Source organism: Marmota flaviventris, chromosome 15, assembly GCF_047511675.1.
Source record: "Marmota flaviventris isolate mMarFla1 chromosome 15, mMarFla1.hap1, whole genome shotgun sequence".
NCBI classification, from domain to species: domain Eukaryota; kingdom Metazoa; phylum Chordata; class Mammalia; order Rodentia; family Sciuridae; genus Marmota; species Marmota flaviventris.
In genome coordinates, this window is record NC_092512.1 from 35,164,552 (window position 1) to 35,187,244 (window position 22,693).

At 41.6% G+C, this 22,693-nt stretch overlaps 1 protein-coding gene across 4 annotated transcripts in view; it reads left to right on the top strand.

The window, feature by feature from the left end:
* The window catches only part of Ncald (neurocalcin delta), a 398,774-nt gene that overhangs the window by 220,223 nt on the left and 155,858 nt on the right, over window positions 1-22,693 (top strand). For 2 of the 4 annotated variants that reach the window (XM_027948790.3, XM_027948784.3), the window contains exon 3: window positions 4,670-4,756. The exons of the other annotated variants lie outside the window; for them this stretch is intronic. The gene's annotated coding sequence lies outside the window, so the exon portion shown is untranslated. The remainder of the gene's footprint in view (window positions 1-4,669; window positions 4,757-22,693) is intronic. 4 annotated transcript variants of the gene reach the window in all.

Sequence of the window (22,693 nt, forward strand, 5' to 3'; positions counted from 1 at the left end):
CCTGAATTCTTTATCTGACATTCCATCTGCTGCAGCTGTTACCTCTTCTAAAGTTGCGTTGACCTGCATTGCTTGTGGTCCTTTCTTTCCTTGTCTTTTCATACTGCTTGCGTATCTTTCCTGCAGGTGCGGGCGGCGGCTCTGCTCTCTCCTTATTCCAATTGGGGTGTCACGGCTACCACGCCGGCAGGTCACTGGGCCTGTTCTGGGAGCTGGCGGCGCCTCTGTTCTGCCCCTACTCCAATTGGGGTGACAAGTGTACCACGCTGGCAGGCCACTGGGCCTGATCCGCCGGTCGGTTGCAGGTTTGCCTACCCTGCAGGCGCGGGCGGCGGCTCTACTCTGCCCCTACTCCAAATGGGGTGATGTGTCTGTCGTACCGGCAGGCCACTGGGCCTGTCCCGCTGGTCGGTCGCAGATCTGCCCACCTTTCGGGCACGGGTGGAGGCTCTGCTCTGCCCCTACTCCAATTGGGGTGTCGTGACTACCCCGCCTGCAGGACGCTGGGCCTGTTCCTGGCACGGGCGGCGACTCTGCTCTGCCACTACTCCAATTAGGGTGGTGTTTGTACCACGCCGGCAGGCTCCTGGGCCTGATCCGCCGGTCTGTTGTAGGTCTGCCTACCTTGGAGGCGCGGGCGGCGGATCTGCCCTGCCCCTCCTACCACGCCTGCGGACCCCTGGGCCTGATCTGCAGGTTGATCACTGGTCTGCTCACCCTGCGGGCACGGGTGGTGGTTCCGCTCTGCCCCCACTCCAATTGGGGTCACGTGACCACCACACTGGCAGGGCCTGATCCGGGCGTGGGAGAAGGATCTGCTCTGCCCCTACTCCAGTTGGGGTGACGTGTGTACCACACTGGCAGGCCACTGGGCCTGACCCGCCAGGCTGTGACAGGTCTGTTTACCTTGCAAGCGCGAACGGCAGCTCTGCCCTGCCCCTCCTACCACGCCCATGTACCACTGGGTCGCGGTTCTGCCCACCTTGCGGGTGCGGGTGGCGGCTCCGCTCCGCCCCCTCTCCAATTGGGGTCACGCGGTCACCACGCTGGCGAGCCGCTGGGCCTGCTCCGGGCGCTGGCGGCGGCCCGGCTCCTCCCCTCTGGCTAGACGACAAATTGAGGAGACTCGGGTGACTGTGCCTCACCCCCCCTACCAGGAGACCAACTGCTTATGTCACCACTGGTATTGATGAAGTTCCCTCCTCCGCCGCTTTCTGCAGACATCAGATCTCTGCCATGTTGGTATCCTATGCAAATGGCAGCATTTCGTTCCCCTTGCCGGGCAACCAAAGCAACGGGTGAGTCCTGACCGGCCCTCAGCAGGACCCGGACCGAGAAGCAGTTTCTGCGGGCTCCTAGCCCCGGGCCAGGGAAGTTCCGGGAGCCGGAACTCGGCCGCTCCGTGCTCGGTGTAAGCTCCTATAAGTGTAAGCTCCAAGAAGCAGTCCCCGCGGGCTCAGTTCCGGGAGCCGGAATTCGGCTGCTTAGTGCTTGTTGTATGCTCTGATAGGAGCAGGGTCCAAGAAGCAGCCTCCGCAGGCTACGCAGCCCTGGGCCAGGGCGGTTCCGGGACGGTTCCGGGAGCCGGAACTCGGCCGCCCCGCGCTTGGTGTTCACTCCGATAAGATCAGGTTCTAAGAAGCACCCAGGCGCTGAACCCTAGCAATCTGTCTGCAAGCCGCAGGCGAATTGCAGCCTGAAATTACCTGTTCTATGGCTGAATGAGCTGCGGTCAGTCGAAAACAGGGGTGGTGACGTCAGTTTACCAACATGGTGGCTGCTGGCCTCCTCTGTGGTCTGACCGGTGTGGAGAACCGAGATGGACCGCTTCCTTCCCCCGTCTCGAACCCAGAATTCAGCCCTGAGTACGGTGCTTGCGTGGCTGGCAGAAACTGCAGCGCTGTAACCCTGCGTCTCTATCCCAGCGCGCGCTGCAGACTCTAGCCGCGGGGCGATTTGCTGAATAAGCAGTGTTACCCTCCGTGCGACAAACCTCTTGCGTTTGAGTCCCCGTAGCTGATCCTCGTGCGATGGAAATCCTTCCTCCAGGTTCCGGAGCACCCCACTATTGCTGGAAATTCCTAACAAGATATCCTTTAGCCGTCCTGACTTGTCATACTCCCACACAGTGAAGCAGCACACGGGGGCAATGCACTCCCCTCGCCGCCATCTTCCGTCTCCTGGCTTGTCTTTTTGACTTCTTTATATAGTTAGTACCTTTGTGCCTTAAGAACTCCTTTCCCATTTTGAGGTCAGAAGATTTTTCTCTTGTATTTCCCTCTCAAAGCTTAAGCTCTATGTTTTTCACAACTAAATCCTTAATCCTTCTGGAATTGATCTTTGGGTATGGTTTCTCCTTGGGTTGGTAAGTTATTCCAACCTCTATGAGAGCTCTTCTATCTTTTAACAGTTGAGTGAATGAGAAAATCAAGGAAGAAAGGTCATCTGCAGCAAGGTTTGGCAAGATGGTTAATTCCCCCTTAAGTAGCCTTGAATAGATGATGAGATGACAGGTCTCCTTTGCTGCAGCCAAGATATTCTTGCATCATCAATTTTTCAAATGTTGGAGTGTCACATGTGAGAAAGGAAAAAACAACCCTGCCCCCTAAGTAATATCCCCTCTTAGCATTTGAACTTGGCTTAGATCATTTAAACAAGTTATTTTCTGGATTTTTTAAAGTATAAATTCAAAATGCCAGTATGTAAAGTATTCAGAAAATAGGTCCTGCATTTGGAGAGCAATGCAGTTTAGTCGAGGAGTCAAGTGACCTGGGTTTAAGCCTTGATCTGGCATTATCTGGTTGAGAAACCTTTCTGTATCAGGATTATGTTCAGTGGGCTATAACAAGAATCCTTCTACAGTGGCTTAATCAAAATGAGGTTTTTTGTTTTTTTTTTCCCTCAAATAACATACCCAGAACAGGTAAGGCTGGCCCTGTGTAGGGTCTCCTTTCAGTTTAGGTTTTATAGCCTGTGGATTTTGTTTTTGTGCTTGTTACTTCATGGCTACAAGATAGAGCTCTTCTTCCAGAATTGTATCAGTATTTCAGGCATGAAGAAAAGGAGGAGTGAAGACCAAACAGTGAATGCCAAGTCCCTTTGAAAGAACATTCCCAGGAGTTCGACCTAGTATTGTCTGTCTGCATCTCTAGAGTCAAAACTATTTCACCTGCCCATCATTTTTAGCTGCAGTTTTAGCATGGAAAATTCCATCTCTGAACAAAATTAAGGTTCTGGAAGGAAAAAGGGTAGACTGAACATTGGAGAGGCAACTGGCAGTATCTGTCCCACTGTCTAAGCTTCCACCAGGGATGCCTGTCCACCTCTGGAAGGGTCGTTTGGTTAACAAAATGGAAGATCAAATGCAAGAGTACTTTATACACTATTAAATACATTTCATAATCAGAGTGGAAATGTTCTGAACTATTTTCGCAGAGTATAAATCCAATGATAATGGTAAGATCTACTGAGTCCCTTGGGTAATGAGTATCTTTTGAACCTTGATTTATTCTCTGTCAGACATCTTGTGATAACCAAGAATTAGCATCTTTGTGGATACACATGCTCAAATATCAGTCTTCAGAATATTGTGGAGCATTGTTGTGGTGGATATTTACTGATCTTTCCCGCCTTTTCCCTTCTTCAAAGATCCTTGAATGTTTTTCCATGTGATTTCTGTTTATATTAACTCTACCTTCACCTCCAAGGATAACCCTGGAATAATTTAAGAAGTTTAGAATACTAGACCCCAAAGAATAGTGATTGACTCAGTGATGGGCTACTTGAGTGATCTCAGAACTTTTATTGGGACTGCCATGAATCTGAAATCCTCTTGGATGATATATCTATATGTATCTAGATTTATATCCATAACTATGTCTATATAATCTTGAAGTGCTGCAGCCATTTTTTGTACCAAGAGGGGAGTAGCATGAGGATGAACTCAGTCCACAGAGAACACGTGTGCGGTGAGAACTATAGAAGATCAAATGATACAACGATTTCCAGTTTCCCAAACTAACCCTATTTTTGTTATTTATTTATTATTTACTTATTTATTCTATCTCAATGAACCAGAATATATCCTCATTTTGTTATTTATATAAGTGAATTTGAATTGTGTTTACTGGTACTTGTAACCAAAAGATTGCTAGATGAGAGTTTCTATATATTTTCCAGGATATTGTAGTATTCTGGTCTATTATTTATTATTTTAAATAAATTATATATTTTAGAGAACATATTAACACATTATATATGTACATTATGTATATGTGAATATATGTATGTGTGTATATATATATATATTTTTTTTCTGAATTAAGGCTGTAAGACCTGAATGTAACAAAAAAAAAGTGCTTATTTCTCCCAATAATTAATGGTCTGCATAGTGTCTGTCCAGAGCATTTAAGACTGTAAAATGCTGGGTCCTGATTCCTGTCCTGTTGAGGACTCTGCTTATTACTCCTGTGTTATAAGATTCATCTCTGTGTCCTTTGAGCCAAATACTAGCAGGGTTAAGATAAGGCAGTGTTCTTGTAGGTGTGTTTCTTGTTTGTTGTTTGCAGAGGCAACTACAGAAGAAAAAAGGGGTAGCAGCCTTACTTAATTTTTTTCCTGAGTTGTCAGATGTTCTAGCAAGGCATTCACTAACCATGAGTAATCTCAGTTGTAGGTCCGTTGACCTGCTGGTGATAAAATCTGTCGTGGACCAGTGGAAGGCTCTGAGGTCTGAGGCACTGTGTGACTGCTCACTGTGAGTTGCTTTTTAACCTCTTGAAATGCCTGAGTTTTAGATTGTATCAATTATGATTGAAAACGCAAAGATGTTATATCCTGGCTAGGTTGTGTGTTCTTGCTTGTATAGAACATAAGCAAATAGAAATACTGGCTTATATCTGTCATGGAGTATCTGTTTTCATTTTTACCTCTTGGGGAATTTGTATTCCAAAGAAAGCTCTACACCCCTTCTAATGTTTAGCAATATTCCTAGTCTCTTCTATGGCAACTGATTAAATGAGAATGTTATTTAAGTATCAAAGAAATTTTCTAAAATAAACAAAGCAAGAGATATGATAATGAAATAAAAATCTGGCTTGTTGCTTTCTGGAAAAAAAAGGGTAGCGTGTGCTTCCCCTTACTTTCCAAATCTACTCGTTCGGTTCGGTTTGGGAAATGGAAGAGAATTCTGTGCAGCGAGGAGATGGGATGTTTTCTAATTCAGAGAAGAGTCTTTTGAAAATCTATTACAGTATAATTAGAGCAGCAGCAATAGCAATAGTGAATTTCCTGTTAAGATAGGAACATTATAACTTTCCTAATTTGTTGCTCTCAGTCTCTAAAGCCATCTCATTGAATACTTAGGAAATTGGCTTTTTAGGAAGGGAAATCTACTGGTATATTAATTTCTTGGAAAATTTTCAAAATAAACGAATGCCCCCAGATAAGAGCCAGCCAAGATTTGTAGGTGAAGCAGAATGGCTTAGGCCTTGGGAATACTTTTTGTGCCTGTTGAAAACAAAGCATAACTATAAATCTAACATTTTCTTGGCTAACTGATAGTATATGAGGAACAAATGACAACAATAAAATAAATGGGAGCAGGAACAAAACTTTCTCTTTTTTTGAGTGTGTATATTTTGCTGCTATTGCAGGGAAAGAAGCTAAGTCAATGTAACATGAAACTCGAATGCACTTAGCTCTTCATGCTACTTTTGTTTCCCCCATTAAGTCTCCGTGGTTTAATTAAGTATTCCACAAGCAACATGGTTCATCTGAATATAACAAGAAAGTGAAAGTAAAAACTGCTTATTCCACATCTGAAGGGCTAGTCCTTTTAATGAAATCTATAGGATAGTAATAAGATGTTTGAAGTCATGTTAAATAAAATCGAACATTTTTTCTTGGTGACACTGAGAACCCTTTTGCCTTTCTTCTGGGTAGGAGGCCAAGATAGAACTATATGTATAAACAGGCTAAGATCAGGCAGCCTGAGAAATGCCTTGTTCTTGTGGAATCTGGTTGGACTACCCATGGATACCATGACCGAGACATGGCAGTAGCCACCAGACCTTTCTGACATCAAACTAAACTTTCAGAGGCCAATACAGGTCTTTGTTAAAGACAAGAAGCTGGAATGAGATCCAACCTGAGAACCCTCCCCCTTCCATGGAGGTGTACAGAATATACACATGCTATGGGCTTCTGTCCTTCTTGCTCCTCCTCCAGCATCCAGGTTCCCCTTCTGTGCCAGTGACCACAGGGATGTGTGATTCCTTCTGTAGATTCCTCTCTAGAGTGAGCCCCAAATAAGCCCTACTTCATCTCTGGTTTACGAGGAGCAAGGAGAAGTCACAGGAGTTCATGGTGCACGTTCATAGGATCTGCCAGATGTAAGGAGGACAATGTCTTGTGGAGGACTATGCTTTTTACTCCTACGGTACAAGACTCACCCTTGAGTCCTTTGAGCCAAAGACCAATAGGGCTGAGATGAGTCAGTGTTCTTGTAGGTGTGTTTCCCATTTCTGTCCATTTCTTGAGAAAGCTCTTAGAACAGGGAAGAAGCCACTCTGGGGTGGTGTCTGCTGACTGGAGAGAGCAGTGAACAGGGGGAAGAAGATGCCTTCTCGAAGAAAGGTTAGGTGTAGGCTTCCTAACTGGGGCTTTCTAAAAGAATGGCGTAAGTCAGCAAATAATCCCTAAATTTCCTGGGCTTTGGGGAATGTTATGCAGGAAATTCAGGCACTCTAGTAAAAACAGTCTAGAGGCAAAGAACCAGCTAAGAAGGAAGATATATGTAAAGTTGTTTTAATGTGATGTGTATGAGTAGACTCCAGGTTTATGATTATTACTGAGGTCTTGTTGCTTGGGTATCTCTAGCATCTCCATTTCAGGATGTCACCTTGGAATTACATTTTTCTGTAGTTTTCTGCATTAATAAACTCTTTCCTCCTCCTCTTAAAAATAATGAATGTTTTAATCCTCTTAGCCTGAAAGCTCACTAACACTTTATTTTTTTATGTCTCACAAATGCCCCTGCATCACTAAGCACCCATTTGTCAACAGAATACCTTTCATTCAGGAACCATAATGGAGAGAGATTATCTCAGAGACTGAGAACATAAGACGCCAAATATCCAGGGGATAATTAAAGTCTGCTTCCAGATGTTTTCAGATATAGACATAGAGACAAATACTGATCATCCAAGTAATTGATTTCCTGTCAACCATTTTCCACTCAGTCATGTTTTTAATGACAAAAACTAATAAATTCAGCAGAAAAGCAAACACAAACTGCTTTTCTATTAATACACAGCAAAAGAAGAGGAAAAAGGTAGTTATTTCCCAGAAATTTTGCAACATATTCTTTTAATGCTATATAGACACAGGAGGATGTAGTTTGCAGGGGATAAACAATGACTTCAATTAACCTAGTACCTCAAGGAAAATGATAGGGCATGATATGACCCCACAATAACAGATCATGATCCTAGAAATATAATTCATTAACATAATTCAATAAATATTAATTGAGCACTTGCTATGTGATAGGCACTGTGCTAGATGATGGGGAGATTCATGGGGACAGGAAAGAGTGGCATCTGCCTACTGTTGAGTAGGGTGAGATGGGGAGGGATAATAATCAAAGCATCACACAAATATGTTTTATAAGTGTGGTAAGTACTCAATTGGAAAAAAAAAACAACATAAAATAACAGGGATTATCCCTAGGCTCAGGGATCAGGGAAGGCTTCTCTCAAGAATTCTGAAGGGGTTGAAGATGAGCAGAGAATTCTGTGGGCAAAAGTCCTGAGGTAAACAGAAGGAGCATGGAGCTTACTAGGTGCGGAATCCAAGCCAGAGTTGCTGGTAAGCAAGAGGAGAAGGAAAGCTGAAGAGGTGTTGAGGGCCAGATCATAAGGCTAGGTAAAGAACGAATGAATGAGCAAACAAATCTGAGTAGCTCATAATACAGAATAAGTCCAATTGGCTCCTGCTGTTGATGTTAAAATAAAAGGAGTTTGCAATTGTACGATGACAGCTGTTATACCTCTGGAGAAGGTATTCATTCATTCATTCATTTATTCAGCCAATAAACAAAAGGCAAAACCCCTACAAATTCTAGTAGGCAGATAGTATGCCAAAAAGCAAATGTAAATGTATAGCAAATGTATAGTAAATTTTTGTTCATGAATAAGTAGTAAATGGAATTTAAATATATGTTTCATTGCACCCAAGTGTGGTTATGCTGTTAAATAAAATAAAGTTATGTGTCCTAACAACCCTGGGAGGAAGCTCAGGACAGACATTCTTCATAGCACTCAATTCTCAATAAGAGACTTTGGAGAAATTCCAAGAGAGGAAAATATGTACTTGCAATATTTTTAAATTTATTCTTGATTCTGAGGCTCTGGTGAGGCCACTGTCTCCTTGCCTCTCTCTGGAGTTGTAGGGAGCAGGTAAAAAGATGAGGAGAGCAACATATGTCTTTATAGGAAAATAACTGAATCTAATACCAATTGAGAAGGATCTGAGAGGCAGAGCATTTCAGAGTGTTCCTATTTATTATTACAAGAAAAGTTTGGTATACTTTATCAGACATTTAATATAGTTTATACATTATGTATATTTGCCACCTCTAAGAAAGGTTCACATCTTACAAGCAATGCATATCTTTAAGGAAGAGGATTCCTTTTCCGCATTCCCCAAAGCCATTATCTGTTGGTGCTTCTTAAAAATCAACAGTAACTTTTCATGGATGATAATAAATCCCTGGAACCTTGATTGTGGTGTATTGATGGGCCTTAATTCTGTTGCAAGGGGCTGTTCTGTGCAATGCCAGATGTTTAGCAGCTTCCCAGTGCCAGTAATATATGACCCCAGTCATGTTCTCTGAAGATTATGTTTGAAGAACTCCTCATGGCAATGTGTGCAAATCTGCATAGAAAGTATTAATGCTGTTGATGAAATTAAGCAGGGCATCTATGAGGATCACCTTCAGCCCTTGGTTGCAAAAGTCACAGGGTTTGATATAAGTAGCTAATTATAGCAAAGGAAAGCAAAAATAATTATCTGTTTTAATCTTCAGGAACTTCTTTCTGACTTTCACTGTGTATGAATGAAAGCATAGATTATGTCTCTATATGATGTCTTAGTTTGTTCAAGCTGCTATAATGAAATTCCATAAATGGAGTGACTTGTAAACATCAGCAATTTATTTCTTACAGTTCTGGAGGCTGAAAAGCCCAACATTCATTGGCAGGTGAGGGACTGTCTCCTGGTTCATAGATGATGAAACTATATGGCTATATCCTGACTATATCCACACATGGTGGAGAGAGTGAATGAGCTCTCTGGGGTCTCTTTATAAGGGCACTGAATCTCATTCACAAGGTCTCCGCCCTCATGACCTAATTCTCAAAGGCTCCATGTATTTTCTAATCTCATCACCTTGAGATTTAGGTTTAGGATTTCAAAGAACGCATTTTGGGGGAAACAAATCTTCCAACCAGAGCATATGCTAAGAGTCTCAGTTTGAAAGGAGTGATGAAAACGTTGGTCATGTATGTGCTTCTTTACTATAAGCTTATTCAATGTGGTGCTGTTTTCATTTTAGACCAGATAATTCTGTTGCAAGGGGCTGTTCTGAGCAATGCCAGATGTTTAGCAGCTTCCCAGTGCCAGTAATATATGACCCCAGTCATGACAACTGTCTCTAGACATTGCCAAATGTCTCCTGGGAGGAACAAAATCACCCTCTTTTGAGAACCACTGCCTTAGTACGTCATAATCAGTGACTCATGATGATGAGTTTTAGCTTTATATTATAGTTTCATTGCAAATATGTCCAATTCTAAATATATAGCCTTCAGTTCCATCGTTCTTATGTCACAATTAAAAATAATATTATGAAATATATCAAAATAGATTCTACTGTCATGTATAACTAAAAAGAACAAATAAAAAATATAATGAAACCAATATTAGGAGATTAAATAATTAGATATTTACTTAACCAAATATATGAAATACTAACATAATGTGGGGTTTATACTCTTTTTTTCTGGGGTTTATACTCTTTGAGAGCCTTGTTTCATTTGTTAAAACTTATATAGAGTTTTACCCTCAAAGTTGAAAAGTTACACAGTGGTTCAACTGTTTTTTAAATGTTACATTTGCAAGAATCTTAATGCTGCAAAAGACTCCAACTCAGTCAGCTGCAAGAATTAATGGCATTTTGGTGACACATAGAAACTTAAATGAGGCACATTTAATGAGATCAATTCTAGTTTTATAGAAAGCTGGGAACAACAGAGAGGGGAAAAAATGTGCTGCTTTTGCGTCTTTTGGTGACGATACTTGACATTTTAGTGTAAGTTATTATAATAGTATATTGGTTTGATGTTTCCTTAATATCTGCAGTTTAATCAAAGTTTCTGAAAATGGAAAGAATGTATTCTCTCTGTTACTGTACAGTTAAGGAATGACATTTCAAAATCACTTTAATCACACATGATTAGATCTTCTAAAGAGTATTTTACTATGTGGTGGTGCTTGGGAAGGCTAAAGATTGTATAAGTTTACTAGACATATGACTAATATATGACACTATCAAGAAAACTATTTTTTAAATTTCTTTTTATTATTATTATTTATCTCACTTAAAGTCCTCCTGCCTCAAAGCATTGTCTATAGTTCAAACAAAGCTAATATTATTTGTAAAATAGGGCTTTCTTTTGTGTACTTCCATGTTCAGGAATATTTAAGAATGTTTCTCTTTCCTACATGCTTTGAAAACTCTAGACTAGAGCTTCTCAAACTCTATGTGGAAATAACTAGACTTTAAAAAAAAAAAAATTTCCAGTTTGTCACAAGGCAGTACATGTCTTCCTGTCCAGATCTTGTACTTAAATCCTGCCACGTGGAATTTGACTGCCAAATTCAACCATATCCAAGCCATTCCGCATAGCGTTCATGAGGCAAGTGCAGCTGGCCACAGATTTGGACATTGCAGAAATGCCCAACTGCTGTCTATGTTTTTAGACTGTTACCTGCAATATCTACACTTGTCTTGTTGCAATCTGATGAGACTGGTCCTCGGACCCCACATGAACTGGCTTTGCCCTAGACTATGAGCTCCATGAGGACAGAGCCCAAGTCTACTTTTGTTCATGATCATAGTCCCAGCACCTGGCTCTGTCACATTGTAAACACATTAGGTACGTGTAGAACTGATTGGTCTATAGGTAAAAGCACCTCCCTCCACAGTAGCTTGGATCAAAGCTTGATCACATTTTAGCACTGACAGGATTACCATGCCTTAACTACAACAGAAAATAGAAATGACACTTTCAGACTAATTTATTTTAAAATCTGTACTCTTTAGTGTAAAATCTACTATCATAAAACATAACCCTCACCCCTAGTACTGGCATGACTTTTATAAAGGAAGAAAACTTGATCAATAATTTCATTTTCTTTCACTAGATAGTTGCAAAAACCCATTAATTCAGTTCACTTGTTCAATCAAAGTAAGAGGAACTTAAAGGAAATCTAAAACAATGAGCCATTAAATAGCTATATTGAGAGAAACCTTTTCCTAATGCAACAATCCCCCTCCCTCCCCAAAAGAACCCTTATATTTAATACCAAAATAGTTTCCTTTGATGCCACTCAAGGGATTGAAACTCTTGAACAGTCTGAAAATAAGAATCATATGGAGTTAGTTGAGCATCTACCACTGTGATTTCTACTAGGAAAAACACCTGAGACAGAAGTAATATATTTTTTTTCAAAACCTAAAATGTAAGCAAATCAGAATAAATTACTTGACAATTCTGTGTGAACATTTACTTCTAACCTTCAGCAGTTCAAGAGTGCTTTTCTAAGTGGTAAGAAGTTGAAGCTGAGCACTCCTTTATTCATTGACTATTTCATTATATCTGAAGTTAACAGCCAAGAAAAACAAACACATTTACTATATGTTTTTTCCCACCCTTATTAGCCACTTACTTTTCCATGGAACATTTGTTGTTTCTGGGAAACATATGGCATATGACCAGAACCATAATTAGTAACAGTTTGATGTTATAGGAATTCAAAATTTAGAGATTTCTAGCTTCATGAGATCCATAACTTCCTTTAAAATAGAAAAGTAGCAAGTAGAATCCCTAAGAGTGCATTCTGGAGTCAGTCTTTTTCTTCTTTACCAACTGCAGTCTTTACTTGTTTGGATGGAGGGGTATTTGAAGACTTTTAGGAGTTTGCAGAGAACCCTCAGACTTTCCAACAGGAGATTTTCCACTGAATTCCCATACGTGTTCCATCCAGGGAACACAGAATAATAACTTTTGCATTGTGTTGGAAGCTGTTGGTTGCCAAGGCTGATTATGCAAAGAAGTAAGGTAAAGCATCTCATCCATATCCAGATGTAGTTTCCCTCATGTTACTAATGCAGTTATTAAGGACTGGAAATGCAAGATTGCTTAGCAACACACATAATAGTATTTGCTCTTTTGAGCAGCAGGAGTCACAGGTGGTATGTCTTATAAATGTCCTGGGGGGTATTTTCTTTTTCCTTTCCATTGAACATTACTTGTACCCATTGCCATAGGATTAAGCAAAGAGCTTTTATTATGGCTTCAGGCAGTGGGTTTGGGTGTACTCCCTGAAGTACAGGGATCAGACCTGACATTAGCCCAACCTAGAACCAATAGGAAATGAGGCTATATTGAAGGAAAAGTAGTCAAGAATTCCTACAGCTCTCACAACCTGTATAAGGTTTCTAGTTTTCACTGCCGGTAAGTCTATTTGGTGGTGATGTTACCCCCGTGAGATGTGGGAACTTGCTGTAATATTGTTCAGGCTTCTTGTTTTGTTGGCTCTGCGACTCCAGGATGCAACTAGATACCACATACTAATCAAAAGGGAACAGCATTCCTATTTCCTCCTAATGAAAAGGCAACACTTTGGCTAACAATGGTGCTAGCACTCCCCTGGCATTTTTGCTTCACTGTGTTATGATGAGAACAAGTGGGCATCTGGGAGAATTTGCTCTGGGTGGACTTCTGTCCCTACCCTCCTTTCTTCTTCAAATTAGACTAGGCTCAGTACGTCTGAGAATCCTGGCTTTTCTCTGTTATTTTCCTGTTCACAGCTTCTGTAATCATCCATCCTAGCTTGATCTCTTACATCCTGGTCTGCTCTGGGAAGAGCAGGAATATCAGTGTTTAGGACCATCTTGTAAGAAAGACTGTCTCTAAAGACGCTTCAACAATTTCGAGAGAAAAGAGGGCCCGACCTTCCCTCATAACAATAGAATCAATTCACCCCAGAGGTAGTCATTCATCCTGAAGGGGACAGATGTTCTACTTGAGACTGCCACCCAGTGATGGATGCCTGCTTGACCCCAAGACATGTGGAGATGCTTTAGGGTTTTGAGTAAGTGAGCAGAAGGATTACTTCTCCATCCTTTACAGGGCACTGTTCTGCATGTGTACGTCTTCCTCACAGTTTCAGTTTCCGGTGCTTTCCACATCCTTGGCTTTATTTTTGTTTTCTTGTGTCCTAGAATCACTAATTAATTATGGACCCAGTTCCTTCTGTGCACTTGCTAATTGGATGTTTTGAAAAATTGCTCCATGCTGGCTTCAATAACGAGTAGAGAATTAAAAGGTTGAGAGGTGCTGGGAGAGACAGAGACCACGGTGGTCATGGAAATCCAGCAGAAGTCACCCAAGATAGCTGTTACCCTAGTAACCAGGAGAGAAGAAGCATTTGGGGTAGAGGGGTTAGATGAAAACCATATTTATAAGGAAGTGCCGAAAGGGACAGGGTCTACAAGAGAGCCTATTCTTGAGAACCTTTGCAAGAAGGAAATCGTCTGAAGTGTGCATTGGCTAGATAGTACTTAGTAGCTGGTGCTTCCTGTTGGGAAGTGGGGTTCCCTCAACACAGGGTGAATGACCAGGACTTTGGGGTCCAATATACTGAGATCTGTGACCGGACTCATTTACTAGTTGTGGCACTTGGAGCAAATGGCTTAAACTCTCTGAACATCCAGTTGTTCATCTGTGAAATGAAAAATAACAGTACTTGTGTCATAAAGGTTTGGTAAGGGATAAGTTGGTCAGATCACCTTGAATGGAATCAGTTGGTTACAGTGTCTAGACCACTTCCTGGCACATAGCAAACTCTTAGTGCCGGTTAGCCATTTTATTACGCAAGTATGTTGTTGATCTTATAATGCAATAGTAGTTAAACATTAATATAGGTAATTACTTTGCCTGGCACTCCTCAGGTTTGAGATACATTGTAGGAAAGTCATTGTTCCTGTTTCTTCCTCTACATGCTCTTTCTGGCCAGTTTGTTTTCTCCCCTTACCTCATTCCCTCCTGCATTTGGGAGAGAAGAGGCATTACAAAATTGGGTAGGAAAAGTGCAGCTGTTTGGTGGGGACCTTTGGTTGTTGGGCTATAGCGGAAGTGTGGGAAATGCTGAAAGAGGCCACTAGACCACAGCTGGCCAAATAACCCCTGGAAACCATTCCCAATGTGTTTTTGATCATCCTGGGCCGCTACTTACTTGGCGTTTAGACATAGGTGATTCGCAGTTTCAGATTCTAGTTTTTCCCCTATTAAAATGTAAACCTTCGGCATGGCTGAGATTTTTGTTTCTTATGTTCACTATTAAGTCCCTAATGTCTAGTTATTGCTTTCAGCTCCACCTTTGGGCTAAACCTACTGAATGTACTCACACTGGCCTACAAGACCCAATTATCTCCCCTACCCTGTGTTACCTCTCTGAGTTTAATCTCTTGCTACTCTCTTACATGTAGCTAGATGTAATCAGGAAGATAAGACTTGTCAGAAAGACTCATTCAGCTGCAATAATATTGAAGGAAGATTTAGAATGAGTAAAAGTTGGGGTTTAAATTCTAGTTCTGTTACTATTCACTGGGATGCTACTGGACCAACAGTGGGACCTCTCTAGGCTTTAGCCTCTGAACTGAAAAAAGATTGGACCAGGGTGCTTATAGTTGTAGATCTAATAGCAGCACTGTCCTTGGTTATTTGATTTATCCATTCAGAAACATTTCTACAAATTTTTGGTCCCTGGTGTGAAATTGTGACTCCTAACCTGGTGAATCATAGGGAAACAGCTGCTTTCCCACCCTCAAGGCTTTGCAAAGAAGGAGAAAGGGTAGCCAGAAGCTGACATCACATACATCCTTCCCAACTCCAGTTCATTTCCATATAATAGCGCTTCCTAATGTTAATCATTGAGTCTATCGCCACGATTTTTACCATACTGTGTTCTTGTATACTATTTTTTTAAACTAATATCTTCTTTTAAACCACTCCCTCTTTATATTTTAACTTATACTTGCTCCAAGCAGTAATAGCTGTAAAATTGCAGATTGGTCATGCCAGCTATATTTTTTCTAATGCACATTAAAATAAATACATAGCCACAATCAACCAGAACTATGTGCAATCCAAAAATGTCCTTCAGCGGCACTCATGGGATGCATTCCACATTTTGGGAAATACCTCCATGAAGTCGAAGGGCAGAACACTGGGTATAGAACCCTGGGGACTCCATTGCCATTGGTGTCCTTTTCCTAGTGATCTTTGAGCTTGAGAGGAAAGGAAAACCCATCCTTCTCAAAGAAAATATTGGGTATCCCATCCTAAAGCATTGGGGTTATCTACTTTTGGAGGGGGGTTTGCAATGAGGCGTGGAAGTGACTAAGCCTTCTATTTTGAGGGAGAAGACAAAGGAAGATGGAAAGAAGAAAAAAAGGCATTTTGCTGGCTGAGAAAAGTAAGAATCAACAGCAGATGAAAGGGCTGGAAAGAAAGAGCAAGTAATTGGAGGAAGAGAGCATAGTTGAATAAGAAGAGGAGTGATGGGAAAAATGTACTCAAAGAAGCAGAGCATTAAATGGGAGGCAAGAAATTTCTGGATGTCCTCAAGTGCTCCTCCTTCTGAACTTTTGGACTCCATCACTTATGAGAACTTGCCATTTTCTTTAGTGTCACTTATAATCAGGGAAGGCTGATTAGATATACCCAAGGGCTCAGCTTGACTGTCCAAAGGGATGGTATTCTCAATAAACTTCCTGCTCATGGGCTCATTCTCAGGTTAGCCCCTGCCTGACATAGACAGGGCTTTGGCATGAAAGACAGGTTTAGCACTACCAGACAGAAAGAGTCAGAAATGCTTCCAGATTTTCTCTAGCAGCCTTTCACACTTAATAAAGAAAGGGAAAGATCTTAGCCTTTATCATAAAACAGACTTTATTGACTCAGGCCCACACATCCTCAAGGATCAGTATTTAAAAAGTAAATACTTTTGAAAAAAAATCTGAATTCCAGAGGATTAAAATATCTCTGTTTGGGAACATCTCTCCTGGCACATAGCTGAAGTTGCTGCCTGCAAATGGTCACAACTCTGTTGAAGGGGATCATGGTGGGGTCTGACCTGCATTGACCTTTGCCCCTGTAGAAGCAGCTACATTCTAATATCATAGACTATTGATTAGGGGTAGGGAGATGCACAAAGGTCCATCAGGAGAAAATATCTGCAATGTTTTGTATGTTTCCAGATTTTTCCATTTAAAAACAGTGCCCACTAAGAGGGAGTGCTGATATGGTTTTCATCCTTTTAAAAGGAGGATAGGAACTGGGAGGCTCTGAGGAGCCTGAGTATGGTCTATATATCAGAGAGAACAGATTCAGCCAAAAGACAAGAAGCCCTTTGTTAAGCTGTGCCAAAAACGCTATTGATTACCCTTTCCCAGGATGCATGTAGGAATACCTCAAGAATTAAATTGCACTCAAAGTATATGAAATGCAGTCCTATATACTGTTCTTCCAAACCCTCAACTAAGATATTTATAATAAGGTTTTGGTTTTTTCCCAGATTTGAGAGAACACTCATCTGAAGTTACATTTTCAGGTCAATTTCTGCCAGATGTTCTTAAGATAAATTACAATTACTTTTTTTCTCTATTGTTTCTTCTTTGGTGAGAGCATTGTCCCTTCAAGTTCTCTTTTCTTGTTTCGCTATTTATTTATTTTTGTTTTCTATACTGTTCTCAAGCCAACTTAGAGGCAGACCAAGGGCCAAAAGTATTTTTCCAAACATTTGCTCTCCCACCCCAGAATTTCAGAATTTCCAAAACCATTCCAAGGCTTTGACCAAAGCAAACATCTCTTTGGAGCCCACGAATCTCACTAACACCAGCCTGGGCTGGCCACTTCCAGAAGAAAATTCATGACATGTTATGCTCTACTGAATTAACATAAATAGGAAAATCCGCCTCCCTACCCTTGGCCAGTTCCTGGGATGATTCAAATGAAGTAACAACTTAGATCATTGGGCCAGAAGAAAACAGAGTCTTCAATTCACTTCCTTTAACATAATTTTGGTTCTTGTTTGTTTGTTTCATATGAATTTTATGTGAGCAAAATGACTATCGTGCATATACATTAAAACCAAACCAAAATTTAACAGCCTCCCCTCAGATAAAACAGACCACGGGAAAATCTTTTCTTTTTTAGGTCTTTGTTCTGTCCATTCTCTAACAACCTCATGTCTAGTGCTGCTTGTTAGTTGTGTGTGTGGGGGGGGAACCCATCATTTTCTGTAGATTTAAACCACTGAAGCAATCACATTTCTGATGTGGGGAAAAATTTAAAGTTTATTAAATGAGCTGGGGGAGGGGCATGGGAGGTTGGATGGAAAAGTTCACGACACCTAATTTAGTCTTTTTTCCTGGTGAATTAGCCTCATGTCTATGCTGAAAGCAGGGTGTATTTTCTGTTTTTAATTTCCTCAATTTTCAAACTGTAGAATAACATTATGGTGTCTGTTTCCTGGAAACAGAAAACACAAGTAAATATTTGAGAAATCTGATACAGAGAAATTTGGTTCGAAGCTTGTCAAAAAGATGCATGAAATCAAGCCTCAATAAAAGACGTATTCTTCCATGCATCTGGTTTATCATGTTTTGATGAAATTATTCTTTGTAGCCCACTCATGAGTAGTTTCATAACTAATGCATAAGTGGTCACTGCATAGCCATGGCACTTAAAAATCAAAATACATGTGTAGGTTTTGGATGAAGTCTTTCATTTAAAAAGCATTTTGTGAGTCTACATTATTGCAAATAATCTTTGCAAATAACTGCTGCCTGAGGAAGCTGATGGAAGCCTTAGCCTCTGTCCCCTCCCCTTCTCTTCCCTTGTCATCTCTGGCTGCCTACGGCAGGACTACCAGGCAAGCATGCTGTATTAATTTCCTGTAGCTTCTGTGGCAATTTATCACAAACTTAGTGGCCTGAAACAATGCCAGTTATTAGTGTACAGTTCTGATAGTCAGAGTCTAAAGTGAAGGTCTGAGTAAGGCTGTCCTCTAAGCCTCTGAGTGGGAATTCGTTCCTTCTAGAAGCTGCCTCTCTTTCTCAGCCCATAGACCCTTCCTCTCGCCACTCCAGCCTCTTGTTTCCACCATCACACCTCCTACTCATGGTTCTGATCCTCCTGCCTCCTTCTCAGAGGGCCTCCTATGATTACATGACCCAGCTAGGTCCTCCAGGATGATCTTCCCATCCTCAGATCCTTCACTGGATCACATCTATGAAGTCTCTCTACTATGTAAGGTAATGGAATCCCAGGTTCTGAGGACTAGGGTGTGAACATTTTGGGGAGACTTCCACTAGGGCAAATCTCCAGCTTCACATTTTCAAGCTCCATCTTCTACCTACCCACTACCTGCTATGTACACCCACACACACAGAGAGGGAGAGAGAGAGACAGACAGAAAGACAGACAGACAGACATGGGAAGATCTACCCAGGCAAGAGCTCATGCAGGACAGAAAGCTCAGACCAACTGAACAGGAAATTCTGGGATGCCAGGCACGTGAAAGGTGGTCAGGTTTAAGAGAAGGATAATACAAGCTCAACCAGAGTCCCATGCCCTTGGCTTTGGGAGTCCTTTGATCCCTAAGGACCAAGACTAGAGTAGGGCCCTCTGAAGCTGGGGGCCCAGAGCAGGGTCCAGGTGCTGGAGGCTACACTGACTTTATAGATAGGCGACATAATCATAAATGCTGGGAGATGAACTACCGACAAAGGAGAATCTCTATCTCTTCTAAAGGATGCAGCATAGATGTAGTGCCAGAGGAAAGAGGACCAGTGTCACATCTCCTGGATTTTATGAACAAAAATAGAAATCTACTTTCTATTTCTGAAAGCGACAACAGCAAAATGCGCACAAAGGGCAGATGTGGCCTCCAGTCCTCCACTTTACAACTGACTCTGATTTAAACATAAGCATCCCTAGGCATAGACACCAACTCATTGAAGGTGTGAACACTGAACCTCAATGCTTAGTTCAGAGGCGGTACACTAATTAAATTGTTGAAAGCTGACAGTTACATCCATCATCATGTCACACTGTCCAACAGGCTCAGCAGAGGTTGAACAGAAAGACTAATTGACAGCAATAAGATACATGGAAACCACTGGAAGACTTGGAGCAGAGGAGTTGACAAGATCTGACTTACAGGCCAGCACCTCACCCACACAGTGACTCTTATTGGTCATAGCCCTATTTTCTTGTTGCTTGTTGATGTCCTTGGGTAGTGAATAGACCCATTTATCCACACTGTTACTCTCTTAGAAAAGGACTGGAATTTGGAGTTGCCTCCATGGGTGACTTGAAAGGAAAAGCTCTAAGTCCCCTGAATCACTGTATGGCAGTTCATGTGCCTCATAAGGTTGATTGAGGTTAATGGAAATTGCATACGGTATGTGAAAATGCTTTCAAAGTGTATAATGCTATCTGATTGTAAGAAGGTGTACTGATTGCTGATTAATGCCGTTCAGCTCTGTGTCCTGCCCCTTGTTAGAATCACCTATAAGCTTTAAAAAAACCTTAATGCCAGGGCCCAATCTCCCCACTGAGATCCTCACCTGTTGCTCGCAGAGACAGGGCATCAGTATTTGTGCAAAGCTCTCCTCTGCAGGCACTTGAACCACTGCCCTCTTTTGCTCTTCCACCAACTCTCTTGCTCCGGATGCTCACGGGAGTCGGAGTCGTGTCTGCATTTCATCCGGGTCTTTGTTAAAGGTCACTGCCTAAAAGAGTCCTGCCTACACCCCTCCTTCTAAAGAGACCTCTCCACCCTCGCCAGTTGCTCCCAACTTCTCAAAGCTCTTTTGAGTCTTTCAAGCATTTAAGGGTCACCTGACATGATGTTAATATATGCAGGATGATGAGGCTTGAATTCTATTCATAGAGGAATGGGGGCCTGCCCCTCCAAGGAGTCATCCCTAAATTTCTGATCCCCTATAATTTTAAGAATTCAGGACCAGCCTGAGTTTTCCGGGCTTGGCAGGGAGTCTGGAGTTTGGAGTTGCCTCCATGGGTGACTTGAAAGGAAGAGCTTTCCTTTTCAAAGGAGAGGGAGTGGGGGGAATGATAAAGGAAGTCTGTTTTGTTTTTCTCAAGCGAGAAACATGGTTTTAAGATGTTCCAAATGAAAAGGGAGGGGATCCAATCCTTCTAAAAATTGAAAGCAAATCTTTGGCAGAGGACAAGTTGACAAATGGAAAGAAACCTCATCCCTGCAGTTGCAGAATCAATATCCAGATTGAGTGGGTAAGTCTAGCTGGTCAAAGCAGAACGTCGAAGTTGACAAAAAATAGTCACAAGCGACAGCTGCGTGCTCCGTCCTCCTTACATCCCACGCCTTCCTCGGTGACAGACAGATGAGAGGAAATGAGAAGGTTGTGGAGTCGGGGGCGCTAGGGGCGCTGGGCAAGAGCTTCCCGTTGGGAGGTGTTCTGCCGGTTGGGTTGGAACCCAGTACCGCCTCCTTGGAGCTGTGAGGACTTGTCGCTTGCCTGTCCTTCCTGGCTCTGCGTCATCCTCAGTCAGGCGAGAATAGCACCAGCCCCTGCCTGATCAGGTTGTTGGGAGGATTAAACAAAATAATATGTAGACATTTGTAGCAGAGTATTTGGGACATAGCAAATGCTTAACAAATGTTTATTATTGTTGATGTCTTTTTAAAAAGTAGTAATCTGCCACAGAAAGCTGGTAATTTTTTTTTTCTTTTCTTTTTTCTTTTAGCCACATGGTAGTAACCCCAGGAAGCCTGGAATGGGGCATGGGAACTGACTTTAACTCTTCCCCAAATGCTGGAAAGATCTTCTATTTGTCCCTCTTGGGAAAAAAAATAGTGGTAGATTGAATACTAAACGACAGTAGTCAAAATTAGTGTTAAATGTACACAGCAGTACTTTAAAAATGTAAATCAGGCTGGCTGTGGTGGGGCACACCCGTAACCCTACCAACTCAGGAGGCTGAGGCAGGAGGATTGCAATTTTGAGGACTGTGTAGCAGTTTAGTGAGGCTCTAAGCAACTTAGCAAGACCCTGTGTCAAAAATAAAAAAAAACAAAAAGGGCTGGAGATGTGGCTCAGTGGTCAAGCCCCTCTGGGTACAATTCTTGGTACCAAAAAAAAAAAAAAAATCAAAATTGTATTCCATATTTATTTTGCTAATATAAATTAATCACCAATTAATACTTGTTTATGATCTGATTGATTTATTTTTAGACAAAGTGCAGTAAAGTAAAGCACTTGCTGAATATTTTCTTTTATCCCAAAATTTAGAAAAGTCAAACCGAAAAAGGCCACATCGCTCAGTTGGACCCAGCCTTCAAATCATAGTCTTTGTGCCTGTGGCCCCAAAGGGATAACTTACTGAGAGGAAATCCACTAAGTCCCAGAAAATGTCACAATTACATAAGTGGTTTATTATCATGTAGATGTACTTTAATTCATAAGATTTCCTCAAAAACTATTCCTAAATCAAATTCTTATAATTGACTTTTCTACTAACTTTTATAATATCTAGATAACATTATCTTCATTTCTGATTGATTTTAATTCAAGGTAATTTCTAATTCTTTGCCAGATGTGGTCGTTAAAAACATGCAAAGGGATACTTGGTGGCACCAGAGAAAACAATGGTCTTATTTACTATTTAAGAAGAGTCAGTGTGTTCTTCTGAAAATTCAAGGAATGTTTTTCCTCAAAGTAGGGCACTCCTACACTTCAGTGAGCTTTTTCATTTTTGTTTTGTAAATATCACACATATGGTCTTAAAATACTTTTTTTGGTTTGCTCAGGTTATGTCATCCAGGGTTGTTTTTTGTTAGTTCTTTGTTCCCTCTGCTGTCCCCAGCTTTAGCATTTCTGTATATATGGTGCTCTGACAAATAGAGTAATAGATCGTGGAATGGAAAGCCCCACTGGCCTAGAGGGTGACAAAAATTGAATGAACTCCATGGGGGGACTGCTCCCTGAGGCCAGGGCCCATCTCTCTTGCCCCTTCAGCCCTGCAGAGAACTCAAGCTGAAAAGATCAAAGCCTCCTGTATTAGTTTCCTCTTGCTGCTATAACACTTATTACAAAAGTGACTTAAAATACCACCAACTACCACAGCTGTAGATAACTTATTATCTACAGTTCTGGAAGTTGGAAGTCCAAACTGAGACTCACTGGGCTGAAATGAACGTGTAGGCAGGGCTGTGCCCTCTGTAGACTCTAGTGGAGAATTCATTTTCTCGCTCTTACACTCCTAGAAGAATGATGAGTTCTCAGATTTATCAC